General features: G+C 38.3%; 1 long non-coding RNA gene across 1 annotated transcript in view; it reads right to left on the reverse strand.

Moving 5' to 3' along the window:
* Positions 1-563: 563 nt before the first annotated feature.
* The window catches only part of LOC128853515 (uncharacterized), a 64895-nt gene continuing 45318 nt past the window's right edge, over positions 564-20140 (reverse strand). Inside the window, exons 6-7 of the long non-coding RNA XR_008452094.1 lie at positions 1857-1928; positions 564-729 (exon numbers count right to left, since the gene is read on the reverse strand). This is a non-coding gene — a long non-coding RNA (uncharacterized LOC128853515). The remainder of the gene's footprint in view (positions 730-1856; positions 1929-20140) is intronic.

Genomic DNA, 20140 nt, shown 5'->3' on the forward strand with positions numbered 1-20140 from the left:
GACTCTTCCTATAAAACGGACAAATAATTATACTATTGCTTTCTATGTAACAGACTCATAGAAATACTATTCTGGGCTTAACTCACATTAATTGCTGATAGATCTTTATTTACAGTACGCATACAGTAAGCAGGAAAACCCAAACACACCTGCAGAGCTGACCACTCCGTTAACCGAGGTGAACGCAGTGCTCCCTAAGCAAAGAGAATAAACGTGATTTCATCCTGCATCATCCTTACCCATTTATGATACCACAACACATCATGCTTAGGCTTCAGGTATCTCAATTGCCCAAAGATCTGAGCTGTGGAACTATTTAAAGAGCAGCAAACACCCTGCTAGGCCCCGTTTCTTTTAGACCAAAGCCATTTTCCTTTCGGAGAAGCCAGGCTTGAAGCTGAGCCTACCATTAACTCGCCACAAAGTACTATCTGAATTCCTTTTCTGAACTTGATAGCAGGACACTCGACCTCCAAAGTCGAGCAGTTCTACTTATGAACTCAGCTTACTGCTCATGCTCATGCAGCTTGATTTATTTTTACCACATCCCAACCTACCAAAACATGTATTGTTTATTTGACAGAAAGAATAAGGCAGTCGCTGCCTGTTCCCGTGCTTCTCAGAAGTTGTAAGCAATGCCATCTGGAGCCGACTATTAGTTGGAAGGTTGCCAAAGGTTTTCTAGGGAAAGAGGTCTTGAGGCGTGCACGAGATGATGCTTTCTGGAGGCTGTATGGCAAACAATAAAACAAGATCTTATGAAGCCACAAAATATCACAATAAATGACAGCAACATTTAAAAAACCATGCATTATTTATCTTTTAGTCCACCAAAGGCAAAGGGAGTTTTCTGACTGATACCATTTTGGCTAATACTGTGTGCATCTTGAAAATCTCACCCAAAAGACTTTATTGTATGCTGTTGACAAAAGTTAAAATAGAAACAATATTTTGAAGCTCAAATACATCTTTCCTGCTAGGAATTGGCAATGGAAACAGGATTCTTAATATAGTTTGGCAGTAGGAAATCATTATAAGATTTGAACCCATAGAAGTGGTTTAAGGAGAAATCATACATCAGCATCACGCTAATATGGCGACGGATACTGAAGAAAATGCAGATGACTCAAGTTGCTATTGCTAATTGAAAAGGGTAATGATCCTTCCCCCTAATTCTGGAAATACAGTACAACACCCATGTTGACTGTCTTTACCTAAAATCCCAGGCTGGCTTTAGGTGCTATTTATATCCCACTGGAAATCTCTTCTTGGACTCTTTGGCAAGCCTGTTTTTATTTTTCAATAGCATGACACTACGCAAAGAGAATCAACCCAGCTCTATCTACAGATGTCTTCCACAAAAATCTGCAGTTCTGAGGAGTGAATCTCCTTGAGCAGCACAGTCTCCACAGCACAAGACAAAATACAGGTACTCTTGTGTTGAAAGTGAAGGGTTACACAAGTATAGTATTTCTTTATCACTATCTGTGTAACCTTTGAGCTGTCAATGAAAAGGGTTCATCTCTGGTAAATCTGAGCACTCAAGATGGAAATGTCCCCCTCTAACCGTAACTGCAAAACTGTAGATAGTTTGCCTGCCTTTATTTTGTTTCTCTTATTTTCCTGAAGAAAAAAAAGGCTCAACAAGAGTTGGTATCTTTACCTTTACTGTCGTCTACAGAGAAAATAAAGGAAAAAATACCTCTGTCTCCCCTTAAGAATTCCTGAAGGAGAAGATGTTTTGGTTTCCTCTCACAAGCAGAGCATACATATTAAAAATCAACAATCTGTGGATTTACACAGCAAAAACAAGACGTGGAACAACCCTAGTGAAAGCACTGGTGGTGTATAGGCACCTGAATGCTATGGGCTGATCCTCATTGCTGGGCTGCTGGATGGTCCGAGTGTGGCAAACTTTCAGCAATCTCCTTTAAAATAAAATAAAAATAAAGATAAATAAAATAAAATAAAGAAAAGAAATTAAGATCACAAGGACACCAAACAATTTTACCTCAACTATTTGTATGTGATTCTGCTCAACACCCTACGCTATGAATGATGCCACCATTTTCATTAAAAACAAAACCCAACAACAAAAGAAAACCAAGTCCACATTAAGATAACATCAAGGCAGAAAATCCAGGCGTTCTGAAATCAGGAGATGCCAGGATTTGGCTTGCACATGTTACCTTACTTCAGCTTGACATGTTTAGCTACAGTCTTTCATAACGTGACCTCATGATACTTTCCACACTGCAGAGTGTCCTGGGGGAAGTGGTTTCATACCAGGATTGCCATGTACGACGTACACATATTGCATCTTCATGTTCTATACATTTAATAGCAATTCTCATCTTCTAAGACATACTCACGGCTGAGTTGTTCATTAAGCAATTTTTAAAGAGTTTTATGGCCCTGTGAACAATAATTTTTTGTGGAAGTAGACTAAATTGTATGCTGTGATAATTACTCCAAACTAATTGTAGGTAAAATTAGCAAGGGGTCAGACCAATTTAGTTTCACAAGAAAATATATGCTTTGCTTACACCTTAAATGATCTTTAGAAAATTAATCAAGCAAACCCAAATCTCCTTAAATCAACATATATAATTTTTTGTACGTTTGCTGTGAAAGAGGAAGTTTTAATGTTGCTTTGAAAAATGAAACTTGCTAAATGTTTTTTTGATTATCATTTTCGTTTAAATTACCAATTAACTTTACCCTAGAGAATCAAACAACACGAGTCTCTTCCACTTTAGCGGTACATTAAAATGGTACTCAAACACAGCAGGTAAGAGAAACATCGATAATACAAGCATGTTTTTTAAATCTCTTTTACTACCAGCTATATCATCCCCCCAATAATGCTCTCCTCCAATATTATGATACTCACATAAAATTTCGCTACATTTCCTGTTTCTATAGTGACGCAAGTTCTCCAGACAACGTAAAGTCCATTGTGGTGCTCTGAAAGAGATACCTTTGATGCCTCAAGTATGTCATTCAAGTGGTGTGAAGGAGTTGTAGCTGTTATTTCAGTCAACAGCAGCGCAGCCTTATCCTCAGGCTCAGCCCAGAGGTTTATTATAGTTCACTTCTAACATAGTAGATGAGACCTTCCCAAAATCCAAGCAGCTGGACTGTACTCTAGTCAGGCAAATTTCACACATAATGAACAATATGCTCCTCATTTTCCTTGCTTGAGATTGTTTCTGGCACTGCCCCTTACTGATAAGCGTTTGTATTAATTTGAACATTTTTTTCATGTATAAATGATATTTTATGACTTTACAGAATAACACTTTGGATATTCAGTGACATACAGTGTCATACATACCACTGGTTGCTGAAGGACAAGAAAACTCAATAAATGGCATTTCAGTTATTTCAATTGCAAAAAAAAAAAAAAAAAAAAGAATTGCAACCGTTGCAAAACACTGATTCTTCACTTTCTAATAAAAATCTATCTCCAGAAATAAATCCTATGAAGACATTATTTTTCAGCAATCTCACTCCAAATAATTTCAGAGTTTATAGCATATAAAATATTGAGTATATAATAAACACTAAACATAGCCTAACACAGATAACGCTAATTCTCACTAACTGTAATACTTACTATGTATTGGAACGACTTGAAACAACTTTGCCAAAATAAAACATTAGATGTTAATTACTTTGATAGGGTACTGCAACACGCTAAGTGAAATTGAGTTTTCCCACAACAAAGTATACATTTGGATTTTTCAACACATGAATCATTCCATCAGGTGCTTTGGATCAGCCACAGCAAACACCACACTTCCTCAGTGATTGGAAAGGCCCTTCCTTTCTACCTCAAGAACGTAAGGACAAACACAGAAAAACTTGCGCTTTTGGTGGCATAAAGTACTCCTCACCTTTACAAACTGCCTTAGCTCAGCTGTTTGCTTTGCCTTTACTGGCAAAAATATCCAAAAAATCATATTTAGACAGACCGTTTTGCTGAAGATGAACTGGTTCTTGTCTTTTTCGTCACATCACAATGAATTTGGGTCTAGAACCATTTGACATGAGCAAATCGACTCTTCTCCACAAAAGACGTCAAAGCAAATCGAGCCTACATTGCTTTTTGCGATTTTATGGATACTTGCACGCCAGTTTATAAAGATTTCTTAGGAAGATAAGAGCTGCTTTGTAGGATACCGGTCTGGGGACCATGAAACCTTATATGACCTTGAGTCAATTGCCTGCTGAGTGTCTTTGTCTTCCATTTATCCCATGAACTCTCTGAAGCAGAGACTCTTTTTAATGAGTAATTCTGGGGGGTGCTGTTCAAACCAGGTGACTGTCAATGAGGTACACCGGAGGCTCACAGAAGGTTTGTAACGGTGATTGGCCTCTGCTGAAGAACTCACACGGGTAAAAGGCGGCAGAACCCTTAGCACACCCACCGTTACATCTGCCACCACAGAGGCAAAAGGGCTGGGAGCACTCTGCATTGTGGCAAAACGCAGGTACCTCCTCACAGATGGAAAAATTTGAACACAGAGAAGTTAAATATTTCAGAGGCATTAAGGTCTACGCCCTCATAATATGGATAACACATTACACCATCTTGAAAAAGAAATGTGCAGAGGACAAGGAATACATAAACACAGACGCTGCACCTCAGAAGAGGCCATTTAAAGTTTAAGGAGCAGAGATGATGTCACAAAGACACACAGCATTTATAAAATCTTTAAACATTAGCTTCAGCAAAGTAGCTACAAGAAATGCCCTCAGAGATAGAAAATCTAAGAAAAATCGTACTGGCATCTAATTACAGCAGTAGAGTTTGCTGCTTTTATCTGTAATTGGACTGTATAGTCTTTCATTCTAATTTACTCTACATCTAAACTGTGATAATCAAGACAAGCAGAACAGAATGGCTTGTAACTGGCTATACCACCGACACCAGTTAATGCCTAATTATAACAACTAAATTAAAGAGGGGACGGTAAAGAGGTTGAGTATCAGTTTGAAGCATTTAATTCTGTGGAAAGAAATAGAGATTTTAAATCCTAAGTAAAAAAAAAAAAATCAATATTATGGCTCATTATATTGGTATTGCTAAACAGATTAATGAAATTAAGTATTTTGTTTTTTAAAGAAAAGTTTTATCATGATGTAAAGATGGCTTTTAACAAAAGACCACAACAGAGAAGGAAATTCACATTCCAGACCAATTTATAAACCAATCTAATCTGGAATAAACAGTAGGTGGAATCGACTTTCCCAGGATATCTCTGAGGGCTGCAGAACACGCTACATGACTGTGGATTTACTGCAGCATTCTGAAAAGGTGTACGCACAGTATAAAACAGAACGGAAATCCAGGATCCCAGGAAACCTTTTGGCGTAAATCTCACTTTTAATTAAAATCTTTTTGAAAGCTCCAAATACAAATTAATTATCTTCGAAAGACAGGTTAATCAAAAAGAATAATGTTTCCTGCCAGAACGCAAGCAAGTAAAGAAAAGGAATTTGGGAATGCTCAGCACTGTTGAGCCGTAGCTAGCATAAATTCTAAACATACTGGTTTAGGAATTACAACATAAATTGGTCATCTACATGTTGAGCTGACTACACAAGAATTCATCTTCTGGGATTTGAAAAAGGAGCAAGGGGAATAAAAATGGTTGCCGTTAGCGTTCTTGCTAAATTGATCCATAATATTCCAATGGTAGGTGGATAAAAACCAGTTGGCATTCATGATGCACGTAGCAGGATTCTTGATGCCTTTGACAGAAAGCAGCAGAAAATACTGAGAAAAATCAGAGAATCATAGAATGGTTTTGGTTGGAAGGGAACTTAAAGATCCGATAGATCCAAAAATGTTGCAAAACCCAAAGTTGGAGACTCTGAAGTTACGAAGCACTTAACATGCTCATCAGATCACTCGTCCCTCCGGAGCAGAACTCGGCGTGCAGAGGGAGTGCTGTGGTCACTCTTTTATCAGATGTAAAATGAAGGAAGTGGAAATTCTTTTCTAAAGTTTTAGGAATATTTTGCTAGTTCCTAAACTTTCTAAGGCATTGATCTCACAGCTATTGCGTTTAATTACTATTAACAGAGGAAAAAGAATGTTTATATTTGCTGTTAGCAGAGCCTGTTGGAAAACTACAAACACTACCAGTGGGGTTTGGTGCTGCAGTAGTGAAAGCGAACAACCGCACTAAGTGATATTTCAGAACGGTAAAAATTAAAGGGAAAAAAATTTCTACTAAGAAGTTAAATGCTGATTTTTTTTTCTTCCTCTTTCCCCAATTTCACCTCCGACTGCACCTGCAGAATTCCGTATCGAGCACAGATGAACAGAGTGAATGGAATCTCATCCAAATTTATTAATGAAGACAGTCTCCAGGTGAACAGCAATACTATCCATCTTTTACAGGGAGGCAGATACAACTGTTTAAATTACTCAGAATGGTTAAAGGACTCTTCTGGATTAAAGGTTTATTAGATTATGATATAGACCTGGAAGTAAGTGCCAGTCCATTTCACACACCTGAAAAAGCAAATGTTAAAGTGTTTTCATAAATTTGATAAGCAACTTCCTCTCTTTTGTATCCAAACAAAACAAGAAAGATTCAGCACCAAACTCTGAAGACCTGAGATGTTTACACCAACACTTCCACATTTTAAAGAGCTCATAAAAACATCCGCTATTATATCCCTAATTTGAAGAGAAATATTTCCTTGAGAGCAGTCCGAAATAGCAGATTCCTTCTGAATGCTCAGAGCTTCATTTGAAACGTAAATCACCCAAAGACAAAAGTGATCCTAGCAGTAGCTGGAACCGGAATGACAGATTTCCTGAATTATCACACCCGTTCTCCTGCTGAAAGACTCAAACATAAGTGTCTGAACCTCACAAATCTTCTGCTCATTTAAACCCAGACCCCTAAAGCATCTGCACGTATCCAGAACCAGAATATATAATAAATGGAAGGGAATAAATTGTTTTGTTGTTTTAAAACAAAACAAAACTCTGCCACATGATGAACTCATGAAGATTCAACCTCTTAAAATCCACGAGGCAGAGAAGGCACACACCTCCTCCCAAGGCTGCAGCAGCGTACGGAGCTCCAAGGGTTTGTGCTCTCTTTACAAGAAGGTCTGCCCCGGTGAGGAAATGAGATGAGAGCCTTCTCCAAAACCAAACTGCCGAAATTCTTAACCCAGGGGAAACACACAACAGAAGTTGACACCACCGCTGCACACTGCAGGACCTGTGCAAGCACAACAGCATCTCTGCAAAACCTCAAAACCAAAAGCAGTCTCCGTAACGCCAGGACAACAGAGGAAGAACAGAGAGTGGAGGAGACATGCTTTGACTGGCTGTTATCTTTCTCACGCGGCAGGCAGCCAAATCTAGCATATCTCTATGGCATCTATACCCACTGGATCCTGGTTTGCCTCTACTTCTGGCTGCTATGAGCTCAAAGGCAAGACAGCAGGAGTGGCTGCTGTGCCACCCGCTCAGCTGCACTCTACAGCTGCGATGGTTAGTGGCCATCACTTCAAAGCACGCAGAAAGGTCTGCCAAGGCACACACCGAGTTATGAACTAGCTGTCGCTTTAACAGTGAAGATAACGAAACATCTAAGGAATGCAAATCAGAAAAGTGTGGAAGGGAAAGAACAGAAGTCACATCGTCTTTTCCCCCCCCCATATGTTACAAGTTGTTTGACCCAAATGTTAACACTACTCGAACTCTACTATCAGCAGAATGTAAACTAGTAATTTAATACCACTAGAAAGTAAAACAAATACAAAACAGAAGCACTAAATAACTCGGCATTTGTTTGCACTTAAACTTTTGCCAAACAAGCTACTAACATTTGCCTCTTTGGATTTTTTTTGTCCAAGACACACCAACCGCTCTGTGGGTGAATCCAGGTATTTAGTGCCAGCCCAGCAGGCCAGTGGGGGACCGCCTGCCACCCACCTCCCTCCTGACAGGCAACACTCCCAAATCCAACACTGATCTTCGGCTCCTTCTGTGCTGTATGCCTTTATTCACTATAACTTCTCACATAATCTATTGTTTATCAAAAAATTCACCAGGAAGCTTTGTCTATACACATATTGTCTATAAACAAATACGTGTAATTAATTCCCAAAGCACACAGCTCGGTCCAGGTCTGCTTGGGTTCCCCCAAAATACTTCGTTGCCTCTAAGTGTGCTCAGAAGATCAGCACAAGATTTAGCGAATGTTCCAATATTATATCACGTTTGTATCCCTCAACATGACATATTTTCTCAAGTTCTGGGGAAATAACATTCTGGTGATTTCGGCGGACTAATGGGCAGCTTGTTAACTCTCAGCAAAAGCAAAATAAAATGTATCCTATCAATGTGAAAGGCCTCTTTAATTAGAGACCGTCTTTCATTACAGATCTGTTAAAGCAGATCAAAATAGGGTTTTGTCCCAGTTTTCTGCAGGAAAAATAACTTATGTACACGTGTTAAATAGAAGTGAGGTGTGGCAGCAGAGGTTGACACTGCAATATACTCCAACCCTCAACCACAAGCAAGATGAAAAAGTAGACGTGACGGCTGGCAAAGACAAACTCTGAATTGCACTGTAAAGGTATCTAAATACGCACGGCTGGGTTTGTGGAGGTGTATCTTACCAGAGAGTTTCTTCAAGAAACAACATGTCTTTTGTGTACATTATGAAAACACGCAGAGGTAGTATAGAGGAATAGAAATCGTTATGCATAAAGGTCACTCGTGTATCTTTAAACCAGGACATTTCAGTGGAGGTAAAAAATAGCAGACCGCAAAGGAGGGGAAAACCAATGTGAAAAAGAATAAATCACATTGTACTTTGCTATATAATTATATTACATATACAGAAGTCACACAATTCCCTTCGACGCTGCCGATTGCCACAAGCAAAACAACTGGAAAACAACACGCTTTTAATATGTGCAACACAACACCACAATCCCTCTGACTGCAGAATTTGCGACAAATATAATCCTAAAAAGGCAGCACACATGTAATCCATTTAAAAGCGTTAACAAGGTGTAACACAGTCTTAGTTGCATTTCCAGTCTCTGTTATTAAATATAACCAGGGAATAACAGTAAAAATTAACCTAAAGCTTAACGGCTTATGTAAGAATGCTTTAATAAAAAACTGTTTCTGAGGTTATTGAACTGTACAATTAAACCCCTCCCACTAAATACTTTTCAGAGTCATTTCCATCTACAGCTTATTCAGCAAACCAAAATGCCAATGCATTTCTTCAATTTCCACCTCTTTGAACCTGTTAATGTTTGAATAAAAAAAGATTTGTGTTATTAGCCACATGCAACCCTCTTGTCTAAAAAGTAGCTTTAAATACAAAATTTCTGAGATACACATGAACCTACCAAATATCTAAAAGATCATTTTGATTTTATTCTGCAAGTTATGTTTGATTTACATCAATTAGATCTTTCACATAAGGTATCATATAACAGGAAGGCTAATAACCCAGAAATAACCTCATTAAAAAAGACAGCATATCGGTCTAAGCAGAATGAACTCTAAGCAGAAAAATTAGTGACCTGGAAAGTAGCAGGAAGAGGTAATAGCAATACAGAGAAAAAATACATTCCCATTAGCTAGTCAAAAGTAGAAATCACCAGCAATAAAGGAAAAATACAATAGAAGCATAAGGAGAACATTTTAAAATATTTTTATCTTTTGGAATTCTGTAACATAAAACACATTCCCCCAAACTCAGACGCTGTCTAAAATGACGTTATTACCATGAGTTAGGCTGTAGGTTTTTCAGATGCTTAAAATGGTCCTTGGCAGAGTATTATTAGCAAGTCTAATACATTTATATTAAATTATCGGTGTATGATTCTGGAGTCTATGGATTCATCTATTTTAAGATTAATGGGTAATAATGGCAACTTAATTTGGATTTAGCTACCCCTTGTCTAACTTTAGCTGCTTAGATTCGAAGTCTAGCAAAATCTCTTAAAATAATTCTCCCGAGCATGCTGACAACACTTTAGGAAAGTGCATTTTTTTTATATTTTTGAGAAGTATTTTAAATATGAAGACACTTTCTCTTAAATTTTTGTTAAATGCTTTGTTAGATATGCAGGTCCTTTCAGCTAATCCAGATCAAATGTGCCAGTGCCAATGAGAATAAAAAGCATTTAAACATCCACTGGATCACAAAGTTTATCATGGTTTTATCTGGCCAACTACCTAGTTTATTTTACTTTTTTTTAAAAAAAAAAGCTAACTCAAACTAGCAGGTTCTGTGCATTGGACAGATTTAAGGGATTTTCTTTGATTTGCAGTTTAATAGGCTTCAAAGTCTGGTGAGAGGAGGAAAAAAACCACCAGCACACATGAAGAAATCTTAATTATAGAAAAAACTCCATGGGGTTTTCTTATTTTACTTCAGAATTTTTAATCCAGGAAAAATACGTTTTTCCAGCAAGTCACCCCTTTTTTAGAGACTCACCTTTGGATTAATGAGAGAGCCATACAACAGGATTAATGACACCAAACATATTTACAGCCAAAGCAAATAAAATCACCGCTGTTTGGGTAACTTCTTTATATTAGTATTTCTGGCCCTGGTTTTTATGTGTCTTCTGAAAACTGCCTATCTCAACCTCCTCCTAAGGAAACGAGGGGAGACTTGGAAAGCTCCATCTCATTTTTAAGATATTTTTAAACAGGTTTAACCTGCTTACACAGAACATATTTTTATTTAGTTCTGGGCTGCTCCCGAGACCACTACCACGTAAGGAGTCACAAAAGGTTTTCTTTGAAATGCTACAGTATCTCATTTTAACTTCCTTTATCATATATAATTGTCACAAATCAACATGGTACAGTGCGCCAAAAAAAACCACAAAAGGCTCAACAGCAAACAATTTTAGAAGGAAACAATAAGAAAATGTAAACTGAAGATATTCCTCTGTACTGTTATTTGTAACTTTAGTGATTTTGCCGTTATCTACTTACAGGACTCAAAGTCAGTGCTCCATCGAGCAAACACTGCACAAACACTCACTAAAATAAATTCTAGTGCATATGCCTTAAAATCTGTAGACAGGAGAAGGCAGAGAGGCACCAAGAAGGGATATAATTTGCCAAAGGCACGTGGTACGTGAACGGACCAGCGGGAAGCAAGGTACATTGCTCTGCTGGGAAGGACAACATCCACTCTCTTGAAATGAATTTATATCTGTGCCTCTGGAGACTTTATTAGGGCTATGCAATAAGAAATATCAGAAGGCATAGTTTAAAATATATATATATTTAGAATGTTATAAAGGCAGTATCATTAAATGTAAAGCATCCTCACCCTTGGAATGCTGATATTCCTAAAAAGCAAAAACAAAACGTGTCAGGCGTAGACCCATTACCAAACAACAACCCACTCCGAGACAAAAAGCAGAGTGCAACATGGCAAATTACTTGCTCCTAAAATTAACGCAAACTCCCAACCCCTGGTTTTGGAGGCTTCCGTGAGAAATCTGGCAGATTTTCTCAGGCATCATCAAAAGCTGTTGGGAGATGGGCACTTAATTCCCCTTTATGACTTTCAAAAAAAGACATGTCCAGTTACTTTGAATTTATTAGGGAACAGATTTGCAAAGACTCTTATCACAGAGGCAGTAAGGGGAGCTATTTTTCCATAAAATATACGTAAACATGATTTATGAAAGACACAAATATTACTGAAGTGAGAGATAAATTTTTGCAAAACTTTATGCTCATATAAGCTAGGTAAAAGTACATATTGCTTCAATATTTTTTCTTCTTCCACACATTGGTATCTCTCCTGGGTACCTAGAAGGCAGATTTTCTGCCTTCTGTTGACCTCATACTTGCAAGCACAGTGTCTTTACTGAAAGCATCTGCTATGAAATGACTAAAGGAAACAAAGCTAGAACACAGAATATTGCCCAGTTACTGATCAGACTGATGCTGCAAGGAAAAAAAATACTGTCACTGGAATTAAGATCTGCAAAAGTTAAAGAAGAATTTACTTCAGAAACGTCAGAGATGGAAGTATTGCATGTAACAGTTTTCTGAAATATCTTTTGTTAAATAAAATGCTTCCTAGGCACAACACTGCAGAAATAAATCTAATTGAGAGTCTGTTAAGTGTAAAATAATTTACTTGAAATAGACCTTTTTTTTTTTCCTCTAGACCGACATGAAAGGCAACATGAAATTTTACCATAAATATCACAGTCCACAGGAGGAGAAGACAGGAAAAGAGCAGAATGCCTTTTGGTCCCTGCAAATTACAGTCAACTGTCTTAAAATGCAGTGAACTTTCTGACAGGTCTCGGTATCAGCTGGGAATCGAATTCCAGCAAGGGACAAGAGTGAGTGTCTGAGTTCAGATACTCCAAGGGATCTTGGTTAAGTACTTAATACCTTTGAACATCTCATTTTAATATCTTGGTAAATGCTTATCACAATAAAAACTCTGAACTCGTCGCAGCTCCCTTCAATTGAATCAAATATTTGTACTTTAAGTAGTGATTAGGAGGAAAGCAGATAGAAAATTCCTTCATCAATGAGTTGGCTTAGATCTACTGAGCTGTATTCTATGAAAGTGGAGGACTCAAGAAACGACCAAGGCTGTTCACGTGATTAACAGCTCAACAAAGAAAAACTAGAACATAGCATTTTATCTCAAAAAGGCTCTGCTAAACAATAAAATAATCGTCTATTAAAGTACTAAAGGCAACTCAACTTTTAAAAAATACCCAAGTGGAGACAGACTAAATCCTTTCTCCGGATACAGCAACAACTCCATGGTGGTTACCTGAATGACCAACAAACTTCTGCCGTCAGCCTTTACCTGGAGAACTTAATAACTGCTGGCCACCCTCGAGCCCTTACACTTACTTTGTGCAAGCTCTGAAATAATTAAACTGCAATGACCACTTCAGAAAAGCCAGTTAAAACTTCACAGTAGAAATTTGAAATCGTCCAGTAGCGTAGATGAGAAAGCAGCCGTTTACTTTTCCAGCCACCGCTATGCCTTTGCAGAAATTTCTTTTGCAGAAGCCTCCATGAGGCAGTTCTCTGCCTTTGCCATATACAGTAACCGCTGCATGTTGACACGAGAAAGAATGTGGTATCTCTCTAATAAAAAGCACCACGTGCTGCAGTAACCCCATAAATCTCCCATCGGTGTCTTATAAAAAAACTGTAAAACCCAAAGTCCTGATACGAGGCTTCGTGAACCCGGAGTCTTTCCTTTTACTTTGGAAGCCTCTGCTTAAATACTTGTGCACTAAGGCAACGCATACTGAGGGCAATAGCTGAACTTTGGCCCCCAGAGTATTTTTCACAAGTATTGTATTGTGTAAAATAAGGCTTTATCACTAACCTGAGGTGCTCCCATGTCTTCTATTTCTAAAGCAAAACAGTCCCTTTAAACACAGGAAAGAATTACATTACCAAATAAAAAAAAAAGCGACTTTGCTGACTGGTGTGACAGCAGATGATGGAGCACCTTCTAACTGTGACCTGTTACGTCTAAAGAAGATTTAAGAATATTTTTCTTACAATTGGTCAATGAGATATTTGGAATGGAGAGGAGGGGAAGCAGAAGGGGTGAAATGGCAACTGGCTAGTATGTCAGACGTGACAGTCAAATGTTACCAGAACTCAATCCTGGAGAAATATGGACTTCACAGTAAAGGTTGCTTAAAACAAAAGCCCATTTATCTGAATGCCGAAGACATTTAATCAATTTACATGAAGGATTTCAAAATTAGTCAGACTGTAATGAACTATGAAATACTGATTAATGAATTTTTGCAATGTTTGATTAGAAACTTAACATGTACGCTAGCACATTTTGCCATCACAGCATTTATAAGCTAATATTTGTTTCTCGAAATTACCAGAGTGTAAACAGGCTCTGGATTATGGGGCTGAGCATGTTTACTATTAACCAAGCACTTTTTTTCCAAAAGCCAGATGTGAGAATTTTTAACTTACTAAAATCTCTTCTAAAATTGAATAAATTACAAAAGGATACGTTCATATTTGCCTGTACTATCTCCTCCCTTGCGCCAGCCTCTTGCTATAACCTCTTACATCTCCTCTGCAGCGCATTACGCAACCTGAGTAACATCTGCCACTTAGGAGCCATTTTCTTGTCTCCTACCAAGACTGAGATACCACTCAAGCTACATGTAATACCCAACGTACAGTAGGCTCATAGTCACGCAGGAATGCAGGTCTTTGACCACAAATCTCGTTACCTAAATAGTAACAGAGGAAAAACGGGCCAGTGGTACGTACCATAGCTAGCGGGGATTTTCATACAGATTTTAGAGGGAGCAAAGGACAAATAAGAAGTAACAAACTAAATGCACCTCAAGACCATTTAACATCATGGCATGGCCAAAATAAATTTTCAGTCAAATATCATTAAAATGCCCAGCTTTCACACCTCCAGCACCAGGCACGCACGTACTTAGGAAACACAGATTTAGATACTTATGAGTACACATATGAAGAAATAGGTTGTATACAAAACAGGCCCTTATACGAAAAGGAAAAAGCTACCTCTACATATTGGTCTTTATTATTGTTATTATTTCTTCTCCTATACCAATTAATGAGCTATACTGCCATCAATTTTTATCTTTACACAGCAAGTCATCATTAAGGAAAACACCCTGATACTCCTGGCCTTACTGTCATTTTTGGGGCTAATTAGCTGGAATGGTCAGTTGTGGGATGCCTAAATGCTAAATGAGACTTTGAGTAAGTTCTGCATATTGGTTTAGTTGCCATTTTCTAAACCACAGATATTTCTAAAGAGACACCAATCACTCATTCACCAGTTGTTTCTCTTATATCACCTTAAAATTATATTATTATATTATTACAATTACAATAATTATTATATCACCTTATTATATTTATATCACCTTAAAATTTTCTCTCAATACACTTTGCTTTTACTCAAACCACAGGTTATCAGCCATCAGGTAAATTAGGTTCTGAGTCTTTCTTAATTTAATTATTTCTTATACTTTTTTAGAATAGTTATAATCTTGTTAATTAGAGTCTGACAATCTGAGCGAGCTCAAACCAAAAAAAAAAAGACCTTTCACAACAATATTCTAACCAAAAATTATAATTGGTAACAGAGTTAGCAAACCCAGAAATAGATCATCTACTTTATGAGGTCATCAACCAGTGTAGCACAGTGTCATGGCAGGGAATGATTTCTATAAAGTATTACCACAACAATCTTGTTTTGCACTTGGTTTGCTGTAGCTTCTTTTTATTGCGTGTAAAATCAAGAGATCCCTTCATCTACAGTGAAAAATGGAGAATCATTCAGTTTGGGGTTTGTGGTTGCCAGTAGCAACAAATACTGGAAAATTGCCATCTGGCCTCTTGTTTTAAATGAGATTTGAATAATCAATTTAATAAAGGATTGAGTACATACTTAAAGAAATAATCACTTGTCATATCTTAAGAAAACTTTAGTATAAAAAAATCCATTGTATGAATTAATACAGAACACACAAGCATCTAAAGAAACGAGGCAATTGTTAATTTTCCTTACTATTGCCTCAAAACCTTCAGCATAGGTTTTAAGTGATCACATAAAATGTTTAATAATCAGGAAGAATACTAAGAGCGTTTGGTTTGTTACAGGCATTCAAATCCAGCAGCCACCCAGTAGAGATTAAACCATAGAGAAATATGACATTTTGAAAACCCTTCAAAGTCCTACGGCATCCACAGGAGAAAGAATAAAATTAAACGCACCAGAGAAATTAGTAGAAATAGGGTAATATTCGTGTTACTATTGCTTTGCACAGGACAAAAGGGAAGTTCAGAACATGGGAACTCCCAACTGAAATGTTTCCTTCATTTATAAGGTGTATTACGCACACAGCCGGCAGCGTGTTCCCACGCAGCGTGCCGAGGCCAGCACTAGGACACAAGGGTTGATTCTGTTCTGGAAACATTGGACAAAGACACTTAATTCTGAATTTGCATAATAAACTGTCATCACAGGGGAGAGAAACAGGAATCTGATGCGGAACCTCAGCAAATTAGGAACGCGCATCCACTATGGAAGAAACAAGATATGAGATAAACCTCAATCCCACTCCTTATCAATGCTGATATTGACTGGAATTCAAAGCAACTGTTTTCAACTCACCTTGCATGCATGAAGTTCATTCCTCCCACGGGAAATGATACTCTTGAAAGCCCTCACCTTTGAGTTGCGCGTTTAATGTAATGAATGCAAGTTGTGCTCTAAGCACATTGATAGCAGTTTTGAGATAAGCCCTATTTATATCACGTCTTTAAGAAAGAAGACGCTTCAAGCCAGGTTTGTACCTAGACTACCACCTTCCTTTCCACAGCTGCACGCCCAGGCTTCCGGGTGCAAATACAGAAAGCACAGGTATGGTACACAGTAGGAGGTTTGGTCCATTCTCCATAGTATGTGGCTTATAAAGTAAAACAGACTTTACCTTCCTCGACAGGTGCCAACCGTATCATCACTCCCACTCCACATGATTTATTCTTCTTGGTAATCGGCCAGCTGGCATAGCGAGAGCAACGAGAACTGCCAATCAAGTGACTCCATCCGAGACAGACTCTGGATCCCAGGCAGGACTGCACATCCAGGCAGGGTTCCAGTGACTGGCAGGTATCATTTATAATTTCCATTACTTGTGGGTTTATTATGACTTTTCCTTGCAAATGGTGAGTACATTTTGATAATGAATGCTACCAACATTATAAGCATACCGATATAATTTGAGCCACTGAATGGTGATACGTATATTTAAATAAAACAAAAATACAGAAGCGCCTGATAGTTAGACAATAACATCAGCTCTATACGTGAGATTTTTAGCTGTGCCAGGTAGGCCGGCAAGCTGCAGTTTCCCAAAGAGTGAATCACAGGGGAAGCCGGTAGGAGAGAATTGTTTTAAGCCTTTTCTTCAATACTTATTGCTGTTCACAGCAGTTTCTTGTGACCATTTATCACTGGCATGTATAAAACACTAATCACCATGGAAATGCCTAACACACATCCCAAGCCAAAAAGACAGAAAGTCACTGGCTCCTTTATCAGATCTTTTATCTCAGAGGTAGTATCTGTAGGTGCCTTTTCCTTGCGATGTTCTATTTTAATATATGCTTTCCCAAAGAACTAAAAAGACTTTACAAACCTCTGAATGTGGAAAAGGAAAAACTGTTAATTAACTTCCCCAAAAATATTTTTATATCATGAGAGTAAAAGAACAGCCAATAATGGTCTTTCAGTGATCGAAAGGAGAAGGAATTTTCAGCCATAGGAGAAGCCACTACACTGAGGATCTTGAGAAAAAAATTGTTCACTCAGCCAGACAAGTTTGGAACACATAAATCAATAAACTCATAAGGAAAACAGCCACTAATCCCGAAACTTTACATATCTAATATACTACTGAATGAAATCAAGTTTTCCAACCTCAAGAGGCGAGCCATCCTGACGATTTTCAGACAAATCCACTACAGAAATAAAACAATTTAGTTTAAGAAAATTAACAGGTAGTCAGCAACAGAGAATATTATTTCTAGGATATAATCTCCAGTTTATATCTGGACTGGGAAAATCAATGAAAGCTCACAGAGAGGGCTGTGGCACAGCCAGGAACGCAGAACTGCCTGACTCCACGGCTTCGAACCCCTCAGCCCCCTGGGTCTTGTTTCCAGGCCTCCGTCACCTGTTGGAGATCGCTGTGTCCCAAGAGAGGGCGCATCCTGGAAAGGTGATCTCTCTAGAAGAGCAGGTAGCCTTTCTCTTCACCAGATGAGTCAAATATCCATCAGAAAAAAAATCACTCAACAGATCTTTAAAAAGTAACGATGAGTCACTGTGCAGAGCACAGAGGAGACAGAGCAGTGACTACGTCTGCTCCAAAACACGAATGCTGAGTTTCCAGCTTCAGTCCCGTACGTTAGACATCAAGCCCAGAGAGGCTCACCAGGGAGTTTACTCGCACCACTTAAATAATTGGGAGCACTGCTAGCCGCTTCTTTAAAAAAAAAAAAAAAGCCAATTTTAATCATTCATTTAACAAAAGTATCAAAATGGCAAGAATTAAACACTCCCCATGTTAAGAAATTTCTTTTCCTTTCCTGTTACTAAAGTTTTTATCTTTTGGCTGTTAACATTTAGGAAGGTAATCAAAAACAATTCTATACAAATCTGCTCTTTCTGGATTTTTCCATTTCAGGTCGACAAGGCATAACATTACATCAGAGAGTAAAGTGGTTCTTGCTGCCTGACAGTCACAAAGTTAGCAAGCCAGATGTTGCTTTCACCTGCACCGACTGCAACCTATTTCTGGCTCACTTAATAAAACCACAATTGGAACTGTAGCTCAGAACGTGCTGGGAAAATACAAAAATACAAAGCAGATATGAAAGGAGAGCTACGTATATATGGACATGGCAGTAAAATCTGTTTCATAAGCCGCCCTCTTGCAAGCTACATGCTTATCATGGTGGTTTAAACCATGCACCATTCTGAATAAATGTTTTTGTTCCTTAAATTTATACACACACAGTTCACCAAAACCACCTTCTCACAAAATGTACTGAAGCTCTTTCTCCAAAGTTAAGAAACTAGATAGTATTTACCAGACAGAAATTAACTGTAATCTTCAGAGAATTAATGGAACACGAGATAAAATATGAGTATCACCAAAATCACCACGCACATGAAAGTATTTACGTGGTAAACTGTACTAAGTATGAAGAGTGAACTTGATGTCACTCCAATGTACCTCCTCAAAGATAAGGACTTGCGAGCCAACCCTACAGAGCTGGGCAACACCCAGCCATGCCTTGCATTGTACAGTGTTAAGAAGGCGGTCCTCCAATGTCAGCCTGCTCAGGGCAGAGATGCTCAACAGAGCAAATACAAAATGTTGTAGAAAAGTGGTAGCAAAACAGAAATTTTGGACAATTACGTACGCACTGAAACTGCTCAAATTTATTTACCACACTTCTCAATGGCTAAGTTGATGAAACCTAAGTTTCCAGACTAAAAGAAGGAGCCTGTCAGCAGCACGGAGCACATCCAGACCTTGGAGCTGAGGCAGTAAGAAGTTTTCTAGGAATCAGGGAGGACTGCATGAAGTTTCTTTTAATCCAGAAGCCTCTAAGCCAGTGAACTGAAAAGCAAACTAGGAGAACAGGACCACCTCTTTCCCAGTCTCTGGCATGCAGGATTTACTTATTTTTATCCCATTTTGTGAGGGTTTTCCATCATTCGGCATTTCTGTTGTGCCTTGTTACAGAGTTATTTTGATTAATGTAGACTTAAAAATGGGAAGCATTTTGTCCAGCTGATTTTAAAGGAAAGGGGAGGGGCAGACCCACCCTGGGTACTCCTACATCCCAGCTCATACTGGTTCCTCTGATGAAAGTAGGTAATGAAATACAGCAGTTGGATCCCGGTTCGAGCTATACCCGTAACGCAGTGACAGTACAGAATGTGTAGCACTACACATGGATCTCCACAATGCATCTCCATAATAAGTGTCCCAACATCTGCCATGAAGCAGCAGCACGTTAAGTCTGTCATGAATTGAAGTCCACATAATAGGGTTTGAAACTCCCATCACCAAAGACATCGTGGTGACTCAGGCAAGTTTGACACCTTAGAACAGAAGTGTATTTTCAGAAGGGCAGAGACAGCACAACGCACACCCGGGCGATACCCAGTCCATACCAGTATCACTGGTCTGGTAGTCTTCTGTTTAGGTATTTTTCACAGAAAAAGCAACATCTATTTAGGAACCACTAAGAAACTACTAACGAAATAGACACCGTTCTTTCAACTCCTTTACTAGTTAAAGTCCGTCACTAAACACGATGCAGGATGATAAAAGAAGATCTACTGTACTGCAGGTACATTTTTTTTTTAGGCTATTAGAATAACCAGAACTCTCTGACAAACAAACAACTTTCTTCCTACACTAATCATTATCCAAAATGATGGATGATGATTTCCAAGAAACTGTAAACATTTAAGCTTAATTTTTAGAAGCGGCAGAAGTCTAGGGCACATGAAAT

The sequence above is a fragment of the Cuculus canorus genome, chromosome 13 (assembly GCF_017976375.1).
Source record: "Cuculus canorus isolate bCucCan1 chromosome 13, bCucCan1.pri, whole genome shotgun sequence".
NCBI lineage: Eukaryota > Metazoa > Chordata > Aves > Cuculiformes > Cuculidae > Cuculus > Cuculus canorus.